The following is a 21,849-nucleotide window of genomic DNA, read 5'->3' as shown; positions in this document are numbered from 1 at the left end:
ACTGTTTCCTCTTTAACACCTGCACTTTACTCACATCTAATCTATCACCATGTCTCCAAGGTAATATGTAACTTAATTCACAACCAGTATCCAGAAGGTTAGTTGAGAAATGGAAGTTACATTGTAATTGTTTTTATGTCAGATTATTATATTACAAGGAAGTTTTGAAACAAAATGCTGAAGACAGGAGTCTGTGTTAATGAACAGAAGGTATTTTAAAATTCTGTAGGTTTAGACCCAAAAGTTTGAGAAACATAGTTTAGTTCAAGATCAAAGTGCCAGCCATATGAAAAAACACACATACTGTCCTATACTCTCTTGAAACAGATATGATAATGAGGGTCTAGGTGCTAGACAGATCCCTATAGGTAGACAAAAAAGGAACGTTCCACAGACAGATAGGCAAGATGGCAAACAGCAAGAATCTTTCTTTCCTGAGATGTTACCTGACCTGAGAAAAAATAATAGTGGGCTTTTTCTCATTCCACTGTGACTTCTTCCTAGCTACTCTGTCCAAGATGGACAGAGATGTTAAAAGTCCTTTCCTAGACATGTTTGGCTGAAACTGTGGGTGTATCAATTTCCCTATCTATGTTGACCAATTCAAACTTGAGGAAAGGGGATATAACACATATCACCATAAGCATGTTTACTAGAAATGGTGCATCTATAAGTTTGCTTTTCTTGGTTTACAAAGACTTATCCCAAGGGCCCCAAACATGCAATACCAACAACCATCCAAAATCTTTTTCAGTTTTAAAGGGACTCACTGTCTCTGTCTCTCTGTCTCTGTCTCTGTCTCTGTCTCTCGGTATGTCTCTCTTTCAAGCCTCCTTCCTACCCCCTCACTGTGTATGTGTGTGTGTGTGTGTGTGTTAACATATAATAATTTTGTTACCTGTTCCTGCTAACCTCTATCTGAGATTTATTTTTCTTGCCTTGATAATTCTTTAAATGGTAGAGAAAATGAACTCAATCAAGAACCACAGCTAGTAATATCGCCACTCCCTTCTGACTCTTTCAACCATCTGATTTCTACTGGAATTGTTTATTTTTATTTTTTTAAATTCTTTGTAATGTTAATGTTGCTCTGTGGGACTGTAGTATCCATAAACTGAAATATGTCTACAGTGAACAGAGGACAACCTCTAAGTTCAGTTCTTATTTTTCATCTTGTTTGACAGGAAATGTCTTGTTGTTCTCTGTATATTTCACTGTAATTATGCTGGTACCTTCCTGGGATCTTCCACCTCACACCTTGCATTAGCTATATTTTGAATTTATTTTTCCCTGTGTCTGAAACAACACAGACCTATGCCCCTGCTTATAGAACCCATAGCAAATTTTCCTTATCCACTAGCAAACTTCATATAGCTTAGGCATTGTTAGGCTCATCTTTTCACAACATTTTACATACCACATCTGTAACCTTGATCTTTATAACCTTATTCATATACCCTGATTCACAAAACTGGCAGGAATTTCCCCAGGATAAAAATGTGCTCCAAAGAGAAGAGTTAGGTACGATTGAGAGTCATTGGTTGTCTCCTTCTTTATAAACACAGCACTAAAGAACATTCTTCATACAATTTTGATCATGCAGGGGAATTGGAAAAGATTCATAAATGTGGCCTGCATTCACAATGAAGTCAGTTGGAGAAAACAAAATGGAACGTGGTCTGATTTCTATATACTTGTTAATCAGTCTCCTTCTGCTCACTTGTTGTCTTCTTCTTTTCATGAAGATGTGGTACCCACAAGGAAGTAATTCATTCCTGGGCCCCTGGCCATAAGTGTTGGAAGGATCTGGAAGGTGATAAGAGGTTGTCTAGAAGTCAGTCCATGAAACAAAGATGACATGGAGAAGCAAAGAAAGTAAATGTGAAAGATTTGAGGGACTCAAACGCCACAAAAGCCAAAGAAATGTATGTCATAGGTGTGAAGAAAATGACAGTGGCAGCCAGTAACTACGAAGAAGCAGCAGGCAGGGAGGGGGAGTGAGGAAAGTAGAATGGGGAACGTTATTAAAGCAAACAGCTCTGATGGAGACTCATACCAGAGTTTGATTCGGCCAAGTGGCCTTAGGACTGGGGATTTATAAGATAATGGGGCACTCCTTCCCTGTCCTTGTGTCTTGGTGTCTCTATTCAGATATTATTCCTTGGGTGGTTTCTTCTCACCGGCTGGCATTTTCTTCTGACTATTAGGAGTTTCATCCATTGCTAAGGTCTTAAGAAAAAGCCCAGGGAGCAAATTTTTCAAACACTAACTTGTGTGGGATATTTCACTTACAAACCAAGGATGCCTGTGAGCTGTCTGATTGCTAATTTACTCCCCTCTCTTCCCCATTGAGACTGCAGATTATTGGCAAAAGTTCTATTTTGTTTTTCAACACTTTATTCCAGCACCTTAATAAACAAGTCAAATATTTTACAAAATCATAAAAGGAAACTTTTGCTACTGAATGGCAGTAGGCTGCCTGCAGGGAAGGAAAGTGTACTAGAAGTAGACTGTTATTCAAAATTCTTTTTATCCTTCTGAAGGAATATAAAGACCCATAGCATGAGAACAAAATATGCAGGATGACTCCTTTTATCTTTGAGTACCTTTCTCCAGGTTCTTGCCCTGACTTTCGTTGATAATGAACTGTGATGTGGAACTATTTGTAAAGCCTGTTGAACAACATGGTAACTTTAGGAGCTCCATAAATAACTACTACATCCTGCATTTAGAAGCAGTTTTAGTGTTCCCATTCCACCATGGAAGCAGCATTGAGACTAGAATTGCCTAGCAAATAACTTTAGGTGTATTGTTGATTGACAAGTATATGACAAATATTTATGGTTATTATTTAACATATGGAATTTTAGAAAGATTATATAGGATTACTTGTTGGATGCTTTCATACCTCTCTTCAAAAATGTTGATTTTTCCCTTTTTGTCCAGGATCTGAGGTTAACTTGAGTATGTAGTTTTAACGAGTGGCCTTCTTAAAGTGACACATCCTCCTTTCAAAGTCAGCTGAAGTTCTCCCAATGCCCTCATAAACCAGCTCATAAAATGTAGTATGTTTTCGTCAAATATAAATGAAAATAAAATTATAAAATTTGCATGGAAATGGATGGAATTGAAGAGGCACCTGAATATTCTCTTACACCTGACCAATGCAGATCCCAGCCTGTACCTTTTAATGTGTATGTCTTAAAGAACAGGTACCAAGAAAGTGGTCAGTGTTGTTGGACAGACAGACAGAGACAGAGGCACACAAAGAGATGTGTGTCAAAGAAAATGATCCGGGAAGACAATAGAACAAAGTGGAATGTCAGGTAATGGGCCCAAGGGAACAGGGGACAAAGAGGGGTGAAGAGTAGAAGGTAGATATCAAAAAGACAAAGCAAAAACGACTTATACATAAAGATCTCATTTGGAAGGAAATCTGTAACTTTATTAAGTTAATTTAAGAAATAAAAATAGGACATGACTTATTTGGTAAATATTCTGGTATTGCAGCAAGCCTGGTGATCCAGATTCCATCTCCAGGATTCACATGATAGAAGGACGAAACTGACTTCCTCAAAATTTCCCATGATCTCCGTGATCTGTAGTAGCACACACACACACACACACACACACACACACACACACACACACACACGCATGTCAATCAATGGAGCTTAGTTTTCTAGGATGAGAAACCAACTGTTTATATTGTTGTATAGCAGTTCGGACAAAGCTTGAGATGATGGATGTTCTGGAGAAGGTCCTGGAATGTGAACATTTTAGGAATCTTTAGACGTCTCTAATGCTGACCAGATTTACAGTCCCTTCCTCTGGAGGCTGTACAAGCAGTGAGAACTTCTGAGGAGACACACCAACATACAAGTGACCAGTCAAGCATCGAGTAGGAGCTGTGCAGCATCCTACAAATCTTGCACAGCCCCAGGTTTCCAGCTTCATGAATCATCAGCCCAAATGTGGTGGGCTTTCAGTTGTGATTGACTCTTTCTGGCTTCTGTAAGTACACCTCATCATAACTACTAGAAACAACCTCAATAAAATCACTGCTTCCCTAGTGGGATTTTGGTGGTTTCCTTACCTTGGTCTATTGAAAATTCCCTCTCTTGGGTGAGTAGACTCATAATGAATCCTGTTACAGAACACAGGACTACATACTTTGACAGACTGAAGGAGATCATATTACATATTATCTATATCTATATATTTTCAGAATTGATATTGTTAGCATGGTTACAGTATCACAGTATTTTTGCATTCTTTGTCTTATTATATTGTACATGGCTTTTACTTTCCTATGCTTTTTATTTTAATTATTTATTCTTCATATCCTGCTCTCATTATGTAGCACAGGCTAACTTCCAGCTCCACCTTCCAAAGTGCTTCAGCTTCATTAGTGACACTGATGCTCACATGTACCACCAGGTTTACCTCTCTCACTTTGCCATTTATCCTTTGTTCATCACCTTTAAAGTCTACTACATAATCACAAAAGATGCTGTCCCATTTACAAATGTCCATCAGAGCTCATTATTTTATTATTGGTGTTACTAAAATACAGCTCGTGGCACTTACTTCTTGTGTAAGACAGATGCACTGGTGAATCATCTTATTGTAAAGTAGCATTAGGTAATCCTCTTACCGTGACTGTCTTAGGAGAAGTTGAAGATAAGCAACATATTCAAGATTAGCCTGTCACTGACAGGTTCAGTAGTTGAATCAGACATAAATTTAATTTATTTGCTCTCAGATTGCACATATAACTTTCATTTACATCTTGCCAACTTAAATTTGTAGAAAGTCCTGTATTTCTGAATCCACAGTCAATTTCAAATTTTAAGAAAGAGTTTTCTTAAGATATGGATAAAGGTGCTTCCAGTAAATCCTAATGACCTGATTTCAATCTGCAGAACACACATGGTTGACAAAGAGAATCAAACCTTAGAAGCTGTGCCCTGAACAACATATGTGCTATAACATGTGTAACATATGTGCTATAATATGCACAACACCTCCTACCACCAAATACATACCAAATACACAAAATACACCAAATATATGAAAAAAGTGAATACATTTCCTCTTCTAAGGACAAGACACTTGGTTTGTTGAAGACTCATTGTTCTGTTTTTAAAATCCCATTGATCTGTTTTCTGTGTATTTTATACAAAGGGCATCTTACTGAATCATGGATAATGAACATGAAAGAAGTGATTTTTTTTGCCAGAGGTAGGCATTGATATTATCTGTGAAACAGGAAGAAGATGACAAAATAGAGAAGCTTAGGAACTGTAAAATGGAAGAGGACAAATTTATGACTAATTTAGAGAAAACGTCTCATGGAGATTGAACTAAGAAGGAGAGAGATCACAGGAGCTCCCAATATCAAAAGGCATATGCATGGGTGGAGGCCTGTCTTGGGTGATATTCTCATAAATGAAATTAGTTTTGGTAAGACAGTAAAATGTTACATTTTAAAATAAAAAAGTGCTGTGTATATGTAATATACAACGTTCGATGAAATTTGGGAATACTTGTAAATGTTTTTAATCTCATGATTAAATTATTTTGGAGGTTGTGGAGCTAGCTCAGTTTGCAAAGCCTGAGCTTGCAAGAATGGAGGCCTGAGTCTGATTCCTGAGCTGCATTAAAAAATCAATCAATAAGTAAAAGCCAGAAATGGTAGATTTTCGATCTCAGAGCTGATTAGGTGGACACAGGAAGATTTTGGACTCGCTGGCTGGAACATGGTCCAAAAATGGAGTAATTTAAGAAGAATTGTGAATGCTTGTGAGAAAACTCCAAGAAAACAAGAGTCTTGTTACTATAGTTTTATCAGGACACGTAATTGCTCTTGAAATGCATTTTTCTGATCCTCCCAGGTATAGCAGACAGGAGTGATTTAACTGTTGTTTTTCATGTGCCTCTATGGAAAAACCTGTTTTTACCACATTTGGCTGACCTTGTGGTTGAGTACCTTACTCATGTGATTCTAACCCTGAGAGTATAAAATGCCTGATAATCTGATTAAAGATGGCTATTGTTTCAGAAGTTAGTTGGCCTTCCCATTCTCAAACTGCCAGCTAGAGGGCAGTAAACAGCTAACCATCTTGGTCTGTTTTCAAGACCATGTCCAACGATAGACCAAGCTGCAAAAAAATGTAGTTGGTGAGTAAACAGCAGCTAAGCTGCTCTCCACTCCTTATGTGCATATGCACACCCCATACACACTACAAAGCTGTGACATGTTCCATACATGTCTGTTGTTAAGACTAACTGAATATGAAGCTTCTAGCAGACATTTCAGATTAGTAACTAAATTTGATGAAACAATTACTTTCCCTTGTACAGTCTTGGCTCTTTCAAGACTATCAACCATTTTGGAGATTTCTTTTCTTTAATATCCAAGAATATTATTAGAAGTGGATGTCTCAGACCTATACATAAGAGAATGGTAAGATTCAGCTCCTTTCCTTAGCCCAGATGAGGTAGAAAATTTCAGCTCCTATAGTTTAGAGGGAAAGTTACTGGGCACCTACTATATACCAGGGATTGGGGAGGCTGGATGGTACTGTCCATGTTTATAACTTCCTGATTACTGACAAAAGGAAGGCTATGCCAACTGTGTTTATTCCTGGATTCCATTGCCTTTGTGTTTCTTTTTTTCTTCCCACTTTTGTAGTCATTTGATTTTTGTAGGATCATGCTTTGATTAATTATCTTTTTTTCACTTTCCTTTCTGATGTTCATTCCCAACCCCCTCCTTTTCTTTGTTCTTTTATTTTAACTTTCCATGTATTTTTGTGTTCAGCAAGTTGTTTTTACAATAAGCCATTTCCGTAGTCCATGGCCCCTATTGCTTCTTTTCTTCATTAGCTGTTTTCCCTTTACTCTTTTCCTCTTTCTTTCCTTAATTTTTCTTTATCTCTTTTTTCTGTTATTTTTATATTAAAAACTATATTATTTTAATGGTGTGAATGTCTATGTGGTTATGTGTATGTGAGTATAGGCGCCCTCAGATGTCCCTTGGAGATGTGAGTCACCTAATGTGCATTCTGGGATCTGAATTTGAGTCTCCTTCAAGAACAGTATGAAAAAGTTACTGCTTTACTATCTCTACAGTCTCTATTTCTTTTCTACCTCCCTCCCTTCATTCCTCACTACCTAGTTCTCTCCCTCCTCTAAATGGAGAACTTAGTTGGTCTAAGTAATAAAAACCCATACTCATATACAAAAGAAAATGTTAAGAGCTCAGAGATACTTTAACTCTTTAGCATCTCAGCAGAAAAGAGATTTCCTGTTTCTCTCTGCTTATAACCTGTTTCTGCCCAGCTACCTCACTTCCTGACTGCTTGCTCAGACCTCCAGACCTCTATGCTTAGCTAGTGGCAAGCTCCATGAATATAGTGGAACAGACATCGTTCTTGTATGAATGGGCATCTTTTGGAAATAATGCCTAAGAGTGGAGTTGCTGGGTCTTGTGGTAGGTTTATTCCCATTTTTCTGAGGAATCTCCATACTGATTTCCAAAGTGGCTGAACCAGTTGGCACTCCCACCAGCAATGGAGGAGTGTCCCTCTTTCACCACATCCTCTCCAGCATAAAATGTCATTGATGTTTTTGATTTTAGCCCTTCTGACAAGGAGAGAGATGGTATCTCAGTGTTGTTTTGATTTGCATTTCCCAGATGGCTAAGGATGTTGAGCACTTTCTCAAGTGCCTCTCCGCCATTTTAGACTCCTCTATTGAAAACTCTCTATTTAGTTCTGCAGCCCACTTTTTAATTGGGTCCTTTGATGTTTTGGAGCCTTGCTTCTTAAGTTCTTTGTAAATTTTGGAGATCAACCCTCTGTCAGATGTGGGATTAGTGAATATTTTTTCCCATTATGTGGGCTGCCTTTTTGTCTTGCTGACTGTGTCCTTTGCCTTACAGATGCTTCTCAGTTTCAGTAGGTCCCATTTATTAATTGTTAATTTCACTGTCTGTGGTACTGGTGTTATGTTCAGGATGCTGTCTCCTGTACCAATTCGTTGAAGGGTACCACCCACTTTCTCTTCTAAAAGGTTCAGTGTGGCTGGATTTATGTTGAGGTCTTTGATCCATTTGGACTTAAGTTTTGTGCATGGTGATAAACATGGATCGATCCGCATTCTTCTACATGCCAGTCTCCAGGTTTTTAATCATGTTCTTCGCAGAACAAAATAATACAATTTTATGTTACACAAGTCTGCTTTGCCCAAAATATTACTCATTATTTGTTCAGCACAGCCCCACCAATATCCTATGTACCCACTATCCAATCACTAAAACTGAGGTAAATATGCTAAGAGCACTAATGCTTTGGTAGAGGATCTTGATTTGAGTCTGCTCCTCTGAGGGTGATTTCAGTCATTTCACTATGACAGAGTATCATGTTCACCAATATTGTCATTGATATGATAAAATTAGATAGCATCAGTAGAGAATGCAAACAGAACTAAATTCTACACCAGAGTCCTGTGACAGATCACCTGTCAGGGGTTGCTCAGACACCCCTGAAGCAGAATGTCTTGCTTTCTTTTGTGAGTCCTGCTAATTGAATTTTAGAGGAATGCTAAAAGCACATTGACTAACTACAGTGCAGGATAAGTGACCCAACTGTCTTAGTTACTTTCTCACTAATGTGAAAAAATACTCTGCAAAATGCACCTTACGCAAGAATCATCATAATGCTGTTTAAGGAAACTGTGCATCATGGAGGGAAGACAGGGCAGCAGGAGCTTGAAGTGGGTGGTCACACTGCTTCCAATTTATATAAGTCAAAATTCCCCTTAGAAAATGGTCCCTATCATATTTAGGTCTTCCTATTTAGTTAATGTACTTAAGGCAATCCCTTACAGATGGCATCATATGATGACCTAAACATAGCTAATCCTTCACACCTGTGCCCTGAATTTGCCCAGTGGCCATTTCCCAGGTGAATCTAGCTTATTTCAAGTTGAAAACCAACACTAACAATTACAAATCCTTTCCTTGTAAGTGCAATACTCAAGCAGAACACATTGAAATCATGAACTTACACTCCTTGTCCCTCATAAACACCTTCAAATGTAAAACGTATTATGTTGCTTCTAAAATCTCCAGTCGTTAACAGTCCCAAGATATTGAAAAGTGTGAGTTCCTACAAACTCAAAAATAAAATTATAGAATAAACATTTGTGTTCCAAAAGTAAATAATCAGAGCCCAACAGAGAAATGACTGGAGTAAAACAAAATCAAATTCAGCAGGGAAAAATGCCAAATCCAGGAACTCTCAGTGTAGTGTCTGGACACATGATGAAAACAGCTCAGCTCTGATAGGAGGCATCTCTCCTCCAATGTTGCAAAATACAACACACAACCTCTGTCTTGGACTGACTCCACCACCTGAATTCAGCATTCCTTGTCACACTTCCCATGTAGCTGGCATCCTTAATATTTTGTAGTCTTGATTGTAGCCAAAGCTTCCCCTTAATAACTCCATACAGCTTCATCTCAGGGACTTCTTGCAGGCACTCCAATATACTATGGATTTCCTGGACACAGAAATCCTTTATAATAATGAAGCTAGACTTGAAGACTTCCTCACTCTTCTGTATTTATTTCTCCAAAACCATGTGAATGATACTGTCAAATTCTGCTGCCAACATGGCCTGGATTACAGTTGCTGTGACCCCTGTGTAATGGGGATGGGAAGAACCTCCCTAGACATTTGTTTTTCAGGAGCAGGGAAACCCTTTCGCATCTTTTTTTTTTTTTTTAGAATTTTTCCTCTCAAATACATTTCCTTTTCCATGAGATGGAGTCTTTCATGGGTGGCTTTTTGTTTTAAGGTATCTTTACCTTCTCAGTGCAAAGTAGTTTATAACAATGCTAAACCTTTAATAATCACAGCTGTACAATAAAGTTTAACATGGGACTACCTAGAAACTACAAAGTGCATGTGACCAGGAGGGTGGGATCTATAGCTAAAAGGCCTACCATCTACTGTGGTCTCTGACAATATGATGTAGAAGTCAGCAGGCCATAAGTTAAATGTGACATGCCCTGAAGGATGGGTGAAATCTATAGAGGGAGTGTCTGTGATAAACCTTTTAGGTGATTTGTGTGAGGTCTGCCTCTGTAGCAAAAGGCTGGGTGAGGTCTGCCTTCACAAATAGTCTAAGATGACCAGGTTGCAAATAAAATGCACTCTAGGATTTCTGGAGGGAAAGCAGGTATTTTATATAATCTTCCCCATTGAGGATCCTTGCATAATTAACATTCCTAGTTCCTCAGGGCTCTGTTGGCATGAGGAACTTTGTGCTATGAGCAATAAAATAAAAAGAGTTAAATTGTCCATCATCTGAAACAAGTCATGTTCTCTGAGAAGTGTTTCATTCTAATTGATCTTCCTGGAACAATTTGAAGTAGGGATTTAATAGTTTTACTTTTAATTGAAAAAGTGAAGTTTTTCTATGATTAATATTACATGAAAAGTGAAACACCCACAGGTCTGAAAGGTAAAGGCACAATGTGATACTGAAGACTAATCTTGAAAATTTTGTGGGATCTGGAATTATTTAAAGCACAAGTCACTGGAAAATCCTGTGAGGGATATTTTTTTGTATAATAACTTGAAACAGGAAGACCCACTCTAAATATGAGTGGAACCTTTTGGTGGCAGTACACATAAGAGGATATGGAAGAAGAAAACTTTGCTCTTAATCTGCTTGTCATCACTCATTCTGGCAAATTCATCTAACCTGCTGCTGCAGCTTTCCTTCACCAGTATTAGAACCAACTTTTTCAAGGTTCCCATGTAGTCTGAAGATCAGGAAATCTCCAGGAATCCTCCAGGTCCTCAGCTCCAGATTTGAGCAGTTGATACATTCTGCCTTGTAAATTGAACAACTACTGAACTATTCACTTCTCCAGTGTGAGACAGTCTTGCTGAACTTACTGGGACTACATCTTATAAACAAACTAATAAATTGCAAAAGCACACACACACATGTATATACACATACATGCACATATATTTTATTATATCAGTTCTATTATTTTTGAATAATACATTGATGAATAATATTTATTTTTATCCCAGTAATATTTTCATTATTACACCCTTATGATTAACTTTTAAAATCAAGAACAATCAGATATCGAATTTGTCATGAGATTAGTGTAATTTCTAAACATTGAATGTAATTACGTGTCTTTGTGATTATTATCATGAATATTATTTACAGTATGTAATTGCTTACTGACTCAATAAAATATGATAATCAATTACAGAAGAGCTGAGCAGTCCAGCACAGGTCAAGTCAAGATGAACCTTTTCCTTTCTCCTTCGAACCAAAGAGCCATGTTTCTTGCTCATATTTAAAATGTTCTTTTAAAGAAAGATACAATGTGATAACAATAGACATAAATTTTGTTATTCAGGAACTAGATAACTGGTTAATGAATTGCAGGTATCTGTGAAAGAAAATGTGCTGAAAATACCGAGGGGATTCACCAAATTCAATCTTTAGAAAATCAGTGAACCCTTGTGTTGTTGGCAATGATTTTAATTGTCTTTGCACAAAATGATTGCATCTGTAGCATCATAAAAACAAGATATAATGAGGGGCAAAGGAATGAACCAGTAACCGTAGCTAACCAAGAAGATACAAATTGGAATGGACAACGCTCAAGCAAAAAATAAAGAAATTCAAATGATCTGTTGTGTGGGAGGAGCCATATGTGTATCTGTATGTTTGAATATCCATGTTTGTGGGTATATGTGTGAGCCAGTGTCTGTGTAAATGGAAACCTGTTCCTTTAAAGATCCAAAAGTTTACATCAGATAGCTTCCTTGATTATACTCCATTTTACTTATTAAAGTTGCTTTCTCAAGGTTAGCTAGGCTATCTGTCAAGCTTGCCCCATTGAGCCCCTGTCTCTGAATTATCAGATAACAGCTGGTTTAAACACCTTCTTAGGTTTTATGCAGATTCTGGGAATTTGAACTGTGATTCTCATACTTGCTAAATTAATATTTGATCTATAATGGTAGAACTCCTCAGTATGAAAGCAGGAATTTAACATATCTTCCTTTTATATAGATTTATGTACAAAGCCTGTATCCATTAATGCTTTGAATTTTTTCAGTAGGTAACTCAGATTTTGAAGAACAAATGAAACTTTATGGATGAAATACAACTAACATGCACAATGGTCATTTGATCTTCTCTGGGAATGAGAGGACCAACCCTAAATTCTGCTTGAAGAAAGGGACCCAAATCTTTTCTATAAGTTGAGTTGTACGATATTTGATTTTTGCATTTTAAATCAGTTGTTTAAAATCGAAACAAAAAATAAAGCAAGTCAGTGTGGTTGGGGTATATATCAGAAAGAATCTGTTATCTGAGAGTCCTAATTCAGATAATTTATTTTAAATTATTTAAATTATTGTACATATACACACACACACGTATATGTAGGCTAGCTCACAATACCTATTTAAGTGCATATTTCATTCCATTTCCTATTATTATCTCAATGCAGATATTGGCATATTGTTTAAACAGTAAAATGTCGTATTTTCTGATGAGGAAATGGAGCATCAAAAATTTTAAAATTCGCATTGTTTTTAATACAGTTATAATTAATTCTCAGGGAGTTTTATACTTCCCCTAGCTCCCTACATACCCAACCCCCCTCTCTCTCTCTCTCTCTCTCTCTCTCTCTCCTACAAAGACATAGTGAGCTTTATGTTGGATGAATATTCCTGGCTATGAAATCTGCCCCAGAATGTAGTCCAGATACTAGGTTACACACTACTAGAAAAAATTAAATTTCCTCTGCAAGTAGTTACTGAGTAGTTATAGAATCTCAGTCACCTCCCTTTCTCCAAGCTCAGATATTTCTGGCTTGAACATGTGAAAGGCTTATGAATCTTGATGTAGTCCCTATGATTTTATATGTGCATCTTTCTATTAAGTACAAAAATACTATTTTGTTGAAATCATCCTCTACCTCTGACCCCTGTAATCTTTTCATCATTTCTTTGTTTCTTGAACCTAAAGAGAGTATTATGCCATAGTCATTCAACTTAGGTCTGGGCACTCCAAAGCCTTTTTTCTCTTTACATCAACAAAATGTGTGTTTGTAGTAATTGCCATCTACTTCAAGTAGGTTTATCTGATGAAGACTTAATGATGTACTCATCTATGGGTATATGGATATAGCAATATGCAATTAGGATACATTTTATTACTATATTTACTTAACAGTACAGTTGTATCAGGTTTTTCCCTAAGGATCATGATCTATCTGGGCTCAGGTGCTTGGTCACATTGACAGCATTAAGTATAGGTTCAATCTCATGGGGCAGGCCTTAAACCCAAGTTTTAGAAAAATTCTTTGTTACATTAATGCCAATATTGTACCACTAGTCATATCGTGATAGTAAGAACCTTGTTGTACCTTACAGGGTTCACATCCTGTGAAACTGCTAATTTGTTCTCTCATCTGGAAGCTTACATACCATTTTCCAGCATTACTAAGATCAGTCACTATGGATGTAGCTCCCAGCTGATTGTCAGCTTAATTTTTCCATGTCCCATGACTCAAATATGTGGTTTCATTATTAAAAGAGTCTAACTATAGGTTTTGCAAGGTAACCAATAACACTGACAATAGTCTGCATTGCTTGAAAGTGTCCAGGGAATTCTAGTAGCCAACAACTCGTTAAGTGGCATTTAATTAGAGTAATGTTGCCTCATTATAGGGTGACAATATTTGAAGTAAATCAACAATATTAGTTTTTCTATGGCTTTCCCAAAACAGTTTTAGTGCTGGTGATTTTTTTCCATGTTTTCTTCTCTGCTCTGTCCTCTCATTCCCATGCCTCCCTTGTGCTTTTTTTCCTATTTCAGTTGTCCCCTTTATAAAACTAAATTCCATTTCTTCTTCCTTTATATATTCAATCCACCCATATCTGGCAGCTTACCAATTACCTGTTATCAGTGTGTCTTCCACTAGAACTTCCAGATCTAAAAATTAATAAACAGCATCTAAATATGAAAGAAAATATGAGATGTTTGTTTTTCTGATACTGGGACGCCTTACTGATGATAATTATTTCAAATTACATCCATTTATCTGAAAATTTTAAATTTTATAATTTCATTTTAGCAACTGCATAATAATCTTTTTTGAAAAAGTTTACTTTCTGCGTCCTTGAGATCCTAGTTCTTGTGTCCAGGGACAAGCATCTTCAGTGGTTTTGCTGTGTGGATTACCCTGTTCTTCTCCAAGCCTGGTGTCTTTCCCTTTCCTCCTGTCTTTCATTTCTCCTTCCCCTCCCACTTTTCTTCCTTCCCTACTTTCTCACCTGGCTTCACTTCCCCCTTTCTCTTTCTTCCGTTCCTTTTCAAGGTAAATGTTTGCAAATCTCACAACTCTTTCCACCCCATTCATTTGCTTTCAATTAAAAACATATAACTCGGGTTCCTTAATATCAATATAGAAAAAAACTGTATCTTTAGAGAAGTTTCTTAAGAGTTAAGGACTATTACACAAAGAAATAAAGTACTTAAGTACAAATGTAAGTGTGGTAAAGAAGGGCTGCTATGAGCAGTGGTCTAGTAAGACTGTCCACACATGTATTGTTCTTCTGGTGTATTTTATGATTATTACCTCACTAATGATTTTTTTATCATGTATATGTTGTTGATTCTCATAGTTACACTTTTTAATGTTTAAATAAACCAATTATAATTAAGGCATTATTTTTATTACAATTATTAACACTAAATTGCTGCTATTGCCATATATGCATATCCATGAGCTACTCATGTCTACCTACTACTTTATTCCCTTCCTTCTCTCACACCTCCTTCTCAGTTCCTTAAAATTTTAGGTCTTCTTTCTACTACCCTCCTCTGTGCATGCGTGTGTGTGTGTGTGTGTGTGTGTGTGTGTGTGTGTGTGTTTGTATAAGTGAAGGACAATATGAAGTACTTGTCTTTATGTATTTTTGTTATTTAATTTATCCTGATATCCTCCAAATAACCAATTTTATTAAAATGACTTATTACATATTCTTGTTTTAAGTTAGGATTTTCACTTTTCTTTATGGCTAAATGCTACTCCAATGTATATGTGTATCATATTCACTGACAGTCATCTTGGCAATAAATATGTGTAACAATAACAACAAAATGAAAATGTAAATTTTTTATGCATTCATCACTTGATGGACATTGAAGCTGTTTTAGTATCTTGGATATTATGAATAAAGCAGCAAGAACATGGATGAGAAAGTAATTCTGTGGTACAACAGAGTTTTTTGAGTGACAGAAAAAGACAGTAAATGCTAGTGAAGAGCCAAGTAAGGGGAAACAATTACTCATTGATTGTAAAAGCTCACATTTCTACAGGCACTATAGAAATCATCATGGAGGTTCTTCTAAGACTGAAAAGAAATCTACAACAATATTCAGCTATACATCTCCTATGCATTTTCCTTGGCTTTTCTGGATTTTAAAATTTAATTATTTTCCCATGACCCTCTTTAAGCATTAATTCTTTATTTGTCTAATAAGGAAACCTTTTCACGAAAAACCTTTAGTAAGTAATTTCTCTATGATAATAGATATCCAAGTTTTGTCCCTTTGGCAGATATTATGATAAGAATGAGTACTTACTTAATCATTTTGCCTCTTTGTCAACACTCAAGAAATGTTCATTTAATCTACAGTACAGAAAAGTGAAATGTGGCAGTTTAGACATTGCACTAGCCATTATATCACAACACTCTGAAAATTAATTATAAATATTACTGAGTAATTTGTCACAGCTACTTATACAGTCTGCATTACCCTGGAAATTTTACACATCTCTTGTTTATATTCAAATCCAACCCAAGATATTTCTTCATAGAATTTCTCATGTCTATAAGTGATTCCTCTTTCTATAAATATATAATTCTCTTGTACTTTAAGATCTGTTTCTACCTTTTTAGAAAGAAATATCTGCTCATCATAACTTATATCTCTCTTATTCCAACCCCAACAATAGCACACATATTAGCTTAGCCCACCAGTGTGCTGTTTATATGGATGATTACCCCCACACACAGAATGTGTATTTGTGTGTGTGTGTGTGTGTGTGTGTGTGTGAGAGAGAGAGAGAGAGAGAGAGAGAGAGAAGGAGAGAGAGAGAGAGAAAGTGCCTGCCTGTGTTTGTGTGTCTGTTCACATATGCATGATCATGAGCAAAGATATTAACCCTGGGAATGTACCAATATTTACGGATCCACCTGAAAAATCACCCAAATTTAAAACATATTGAGAATACATTGACCATAGTAGAAAGAACAGTTTTAAATGCACTGGGAAATTAAAAAACTGTGTCTTACTTTATTGCTGTATTTTCTTTATTGCAGTTGTCTGAAACTGAGACTGTAATGTCTCTGAGAGGTTTTTAGGTCATAGAGTAAAATATGGGAAAAAACATAAAATTCTAAAACAAAAATAAAACAGTGCTAAAACTTAAAATGAGGGATAAGGCCAAAGACTGAAATTTCCTTCCATGTAATGACAATATGCAATCACAGTGATAAACCCATGTCTCTCTCTCTCTCTCTCTCTCTCTCTCTCTCTCTCTCTCTCTCTCTCTCTCTCTCTCTCTGTGTGTGTGTTAGGAACATTTGGAGTGTACATTGTAAGATTTTAGTTTTATTGCTTGTGAAATATTTCTGGATTCAGTACTAAAATATCTACATAACCTAGGAAGTGTTGTTGGTGGGTTTTCATTTCTGTTTGGGAATTTACCATTCACGGTGGCTTCCGAGCTGCTGAACAATGGGCAGTACAGGTCAGGGTGCCATGAAAATGGTGAATTCTGGGGTTTACTATATGGTGTGATCACCAGACACCTTAATCTTTGGCTTGCTTCTCTGGAGAGCTTCTTTTCCTGAAGACTATTTTCCTCTCTTAAATCCCATCATATGACTGTTTCTGTAATATGTGAGATTCCATCCCACATATGAACTGAAAGCTTGTAGGTGGGAAATGTGATGCTGAAATGATCAGCCCCAAACAAACATCTATATCACATACTCCTCTTAAAGGGGATGCAAAATCAGGGAAGAAAAATTAAGTATTTTTAGAGCCAGAGTTTATGACAGACTACCCTATAAAACAATCTTCTAGGAAATAGAGGATTCTTGCATTTACATATTGATAGCCGCTATGGTTGCCAAGCAAGAGCTGCACAATATCAAGCCAGTCAACATTCTAGCATCAAGCTGGATAATACTCATAAAGCATGCACCCTTGATGTGCTATTGGTTAGGGGTGGGAGAATGAGTCAAGGTTTTATATTTATTTTTTATTATTTATTTTTAAATTTAAATTTAAATTACAAACAAGGTTGCTTGCTTCACAAGTCAGTTCCAGGTCCCACTCCGTTTCCCTCCACTCTACACATGCCATCCCCGCAAACCCCCAATATAACCTCATTTCCCCATGGAGGGTGAGGCCCTCCATGGGGCTATCCATACTCTGTCATTTCATCCGGGGCAGGGCCTACACCCTCCCCCAAGAGTTCAGGGTAAGAGTGCATCTCACATTGTTGGATGGGAGTCCAAAGTCCATTTGTATACCCAGGGTAAATACTGATCTACTGCCCAAGGTTCAATAGATTACCTAGGCCTCCTCAATGACACCCACATTCAGGGGTTCTTGATCAGTCCCATGCTGGATTCTCAGGCAACAGCCTGGGATTCAAGAGCTAACACTTGTCAGGTCAGCTGTTTCTGGGGGTTAAACCAGCCCAGTCTTAATCCCTTTGGTCATCAGTCCACCATCTCTGTTACTGGCTTTCTTGAGTTCAGCTCAGTGCTTAGCCATGGGAGTCTGCCTTTTCTTCCATCAGCCACTGAATGAAGGTTCTGTTTCCCAGATTCTCTGGCCATGGAGCTGTAGGCTGGCACTCCCCAGATGTATGTCTAAAATCCATTATGAGAGAGAACATGCCATGTTTCTATTTTTGTGACTGGGTAACCTCACTCACTATGGATGTAGGACATTTTCTATATCCACTCTTCGGTTTAGGGGCATCTAGGTTGCTTGCAAGATCTGGCTATTACAAATAATGCTGCTAAGAACATAGTGGAACAGACATCCTTTTATGCATTTGCCTATTTTGGATATATGCCTAAGAGTGGAGTTGCTGGGTCTTGTGGTAGGTTTCTTCCCATTTTTCTGAGGAATCTCCATACTGATTTCGAAAGCGGCTGAACCAGTTGGTACTCCCACCAGCAATGAAGGAGTGTTCCCCTTTTACTACATCCTCTCCAGCACAAATTGTCATTGGAGTCTTTGATTTTAGCCATTCTGACAGGAGTGAGATGGTATCTCAGAATTGTTTTGATGTGTATTTCCCGGATGGCTAAGGATGTTGATCACTTTCTCAAGTTCCTCTCAGCCATTATAAGCTCCTCTATTGAAAATTCTCTATTTAGTTCTGCAGCCCAATTTTTAATTGGATCCTTTGGTGTTTTGGAGACTTGCTTCTTGAGTTCTTTGTAAATTTTGGAGATCAGCCCTCTGTCAGATGTGGGGTTAGTGAATATTTTTTCCCATTCTGTGGACTGCCTTTTTGTCTTGCTGACTGTGTCCTTTGCCTTACAGAAGCTTCTCAGTTTCAAGAGGTACCATTTATTAATTGTTGATCTCACTGTCTGTGCTACTGGTGTTGTGTTCAGGAAGATGTCTCCTGTACCAATTCGATCAAGGGTACCACCCACTTTCTCTTCTAAGAGGTTCAGTGTGGCTGGATTTTTGTTGAGGTTTTGAAACATTTGGAACTAAGTTTTGTGCATGGCGATAAACATGGATCGATCTGCATTCGTCTACATGCCACCTCCAGTTATGCCAAGCACAATTTGTTGAAGATGCTTTCTTTTTTTCATTGTATATTTTTAGCTTCTTTGTCAAAGATCAGATGTTCATACATGTGTGGGTTAATATCAGGGTTTTCAATTTTATTCCATTGGTCTACCTGTCTATTTATGTGCCAATACCAAGATGTTTTCAGGACTATAGCTCTATAATAGAGCTTGAAGTCAGGGATGGTGATGCCTCTGGACACTGCCTTGTTGAACAGGGTTGTTTTGGCTATCCTGAGTCTTTTGCTTTTCCATACAAAATTGATTATTGTTCTTTCAAGGTCTCTGAAGAATTGTGCTTGGATTGTAATTGGGATTGCATTGAATCTGTCAATTGCTTTTGGCAGGATTGATCCTACCTATCAAAGAGCATGGGATATCCTTCCATTTTCTGAAGGCTACTTTGATTTCTTTCTTTAAAGATTCAAAGTTCTTGTGATACAGGTCTTTCACTTGTTTGGTTAGTGTTACCCCAAGGTATTTTAAGTTGTTTGTGGTAATTGTAAAGGGTGATGTTTCTCTGATTTCTTTCTCAGCCCTTTCATCATCTGTATATAGTAGGACTACCGATTTACTTGAGTTAATCTTGATGCCTGCCAGTTTGCTTAAGGTGTTATTCAGGTGTAACAGTTCCCTGGTAGAGTTCTTTGGGTGATTTATGTAAACAATCATATCATCTGTAAATAGTGGAAGTTTGACCTCTTCCTTCCCAATTTCTATCCCCTTGATCTGCTTTTGTTGTTGTATGGCTCTGGTGAGAACTTCATGTACAATGTTGATGAAGTATGGAGAGACTGGAAACTCTAGTCTTGTTCCTGATTTTAGAGGAGTAGCATTGAGTTTCTGTCCATTTAGTTTGATGTTGGCTTTTGGTTTGCTGTATATATCTTTTATTATGTTTATGTATGTTCCTGTTATCCCAGATCTCTCCAAGACCTTTATCATGAAGTGCTGTTGGATTTTGTCGAAGTGTTTTTCATCATCTAGTGAGATGATCATGTGATTTTTGTTTTTTAGCTTGTTTACATGGTCGATTACATTGATGGATTTTTGTATGTTGAACCATCCCTTCATCCCTGGGATGAAACCTACGGGATCGTGGTGAAAGATTGTTTTGATGTGTTCTTGGATCCGATTTGCCAGTATTTTATTGAGTATTTTTGCATCAATGTTCATGAGGGATATTGGTCTGAAGTTCTCTTTCTTACTTGTGTCTTTGAGTGGCTTGTGGATCATGGTTATTGAAACCTCATAGAAAGAGTTTGGCAAAGACCCTTCTGCTTCTATTTGGTGGAATACTTTGAGAAGAATGAGTATAAGCTATTCTTTGAATGTCTTGTAGAATTCTGCACTGAGGCCATCTGGACCTGGGCTTTTTTTGGTTGGGAGATTTTGATGACTGCTTCTATATCCATAGGGGTTATAGGTCTATTTAAATTGCGGATCTGTTCTTTATTTAATTTTGGCAAGTGATAGCTATCCAGGAAGTCGTCCATTTCCTTTAAATTTTCAATTTTGTGGAGTGCAGGTTTTCAAAGTATGACCTAATGATTCTCTGAATTTCCTCAGAGTGTGTTGTTATGTCCCCATTTTCATTTCTGATTTTGTTAATTTGCATGTTCACACTCTGCTGTTTGGTAAGTTTGGACAATGGTTTGTCTACATTGTTGATTTTCTCAAAGAACCAACACTTCATTGCATTGATTCATTGTATTGTTTTCCTAGTTTCTACTTTATTGATTTCAACCCTCAATTTGATTTTTTCCTGACGTCTACTCCTCCTGGGGGAGTTTCTTCTTTGTGTTCTAGAGCTTTCAGCTGTGCTATTAATTCTCTAGTATAACTATTCTCCAGTTTCTTCCTGTGAGCACTTAGGGCTATGAAATTCCCCTGTAGCACTGCTTTCAAATTGTCCCATAGTTTTGTGTATGTTGTGTCTTCATTCTAATTGAATTCTAGGAAGTCTTTAATTTATTTTTTTATTTCTTCTTTGACCCAGGAATGTTGCATTTGTGCATTATTCAATTTCCATGAGTTTGTAGGTTTTCTGCAATTTGTGTTGTAGTTGAATTCTAATTTTAAAGCATGCTGGTCTGATAAGATGCATGGAGTTATTCCAATCTTTTTGAAGCTGCTGAGGTTTGATATGTTGGCAAGTATGTAGTCGATTTTTGAGAAGGTTCCATGTGGTGGTGAGAAGAGGGTATATTCTTTTATATGTAGATGAAATGTTCTATAGATGTCTGTTTATCCCAGTTGGGTCATTACTTCTATTAGACCCTTTGCTTCTTTGTTGAGTTTCTGTCTGTTATTCCTGTCCAGTGGTGATATTGGTATGTTGAAATCTCCCACTATAAGTGTGTGCATCTTTATATGTGATATAAGTTTTAGTAATGTTTCTTTATGAATGTGGATGCCTTTGTATTTGGGGCATAGATGTTCAGGATAGATACTTCATCTTGGCTGATTTCGTCTCTGATGAGTATGTAATGACCTCTTTCATCTCTTTTGATTGATTTTATTTTAAAGTCTAATTTGTTAGATATTAGGATTTCTACCCCTGCTTGTTCCTGGGTGCATTTGATTGGACAACTTTTTCCCAAACTTTAACTCTAAGATAATGTCTGTCTTTGAGGGTCAGGTGTGTTTCTTGTATGCAGCAGAAGGATGGGTTCTGTCTTTGAATCCATTCTGCTAGTCTGTGTCTTTTTATGGGTGAGTTAAGGCCATTAATGTTCAGGGATATTAATGACCATTGATTGCTCATTCTTCTTTGATTTGGAATGGACTTTGGTAGTGGAATTTCACCCCTTTTTCCCTTTGGCTGTGGGTAGAGAGGGATTCTCTAATGGCTATGTTTTTATGGTTGTAGTTAACTTCCTTGGGTTGG

The sequence above is a fragment of the Mesocricetus auratus genome, unplaced genomic scaffold (assembly GCF_017639785.1).
Source record: "Mesocricetus auratus isolate SY011 unplaced genomic scaffold, BCM_Maur_2.0 Super-Scaffold_100676, whole genome shotgun sequence".
NCBI lineage: Eukaryota > Metazoa > Chordata > Mammalia > Rodentia > Cricetidae > Mesocricetus > Mesocricetus auratus.
The sequence above is the reverse complement of the archived record's forward strand: the minus strand, read 5'-3'. Positions refer to the sequence as shown.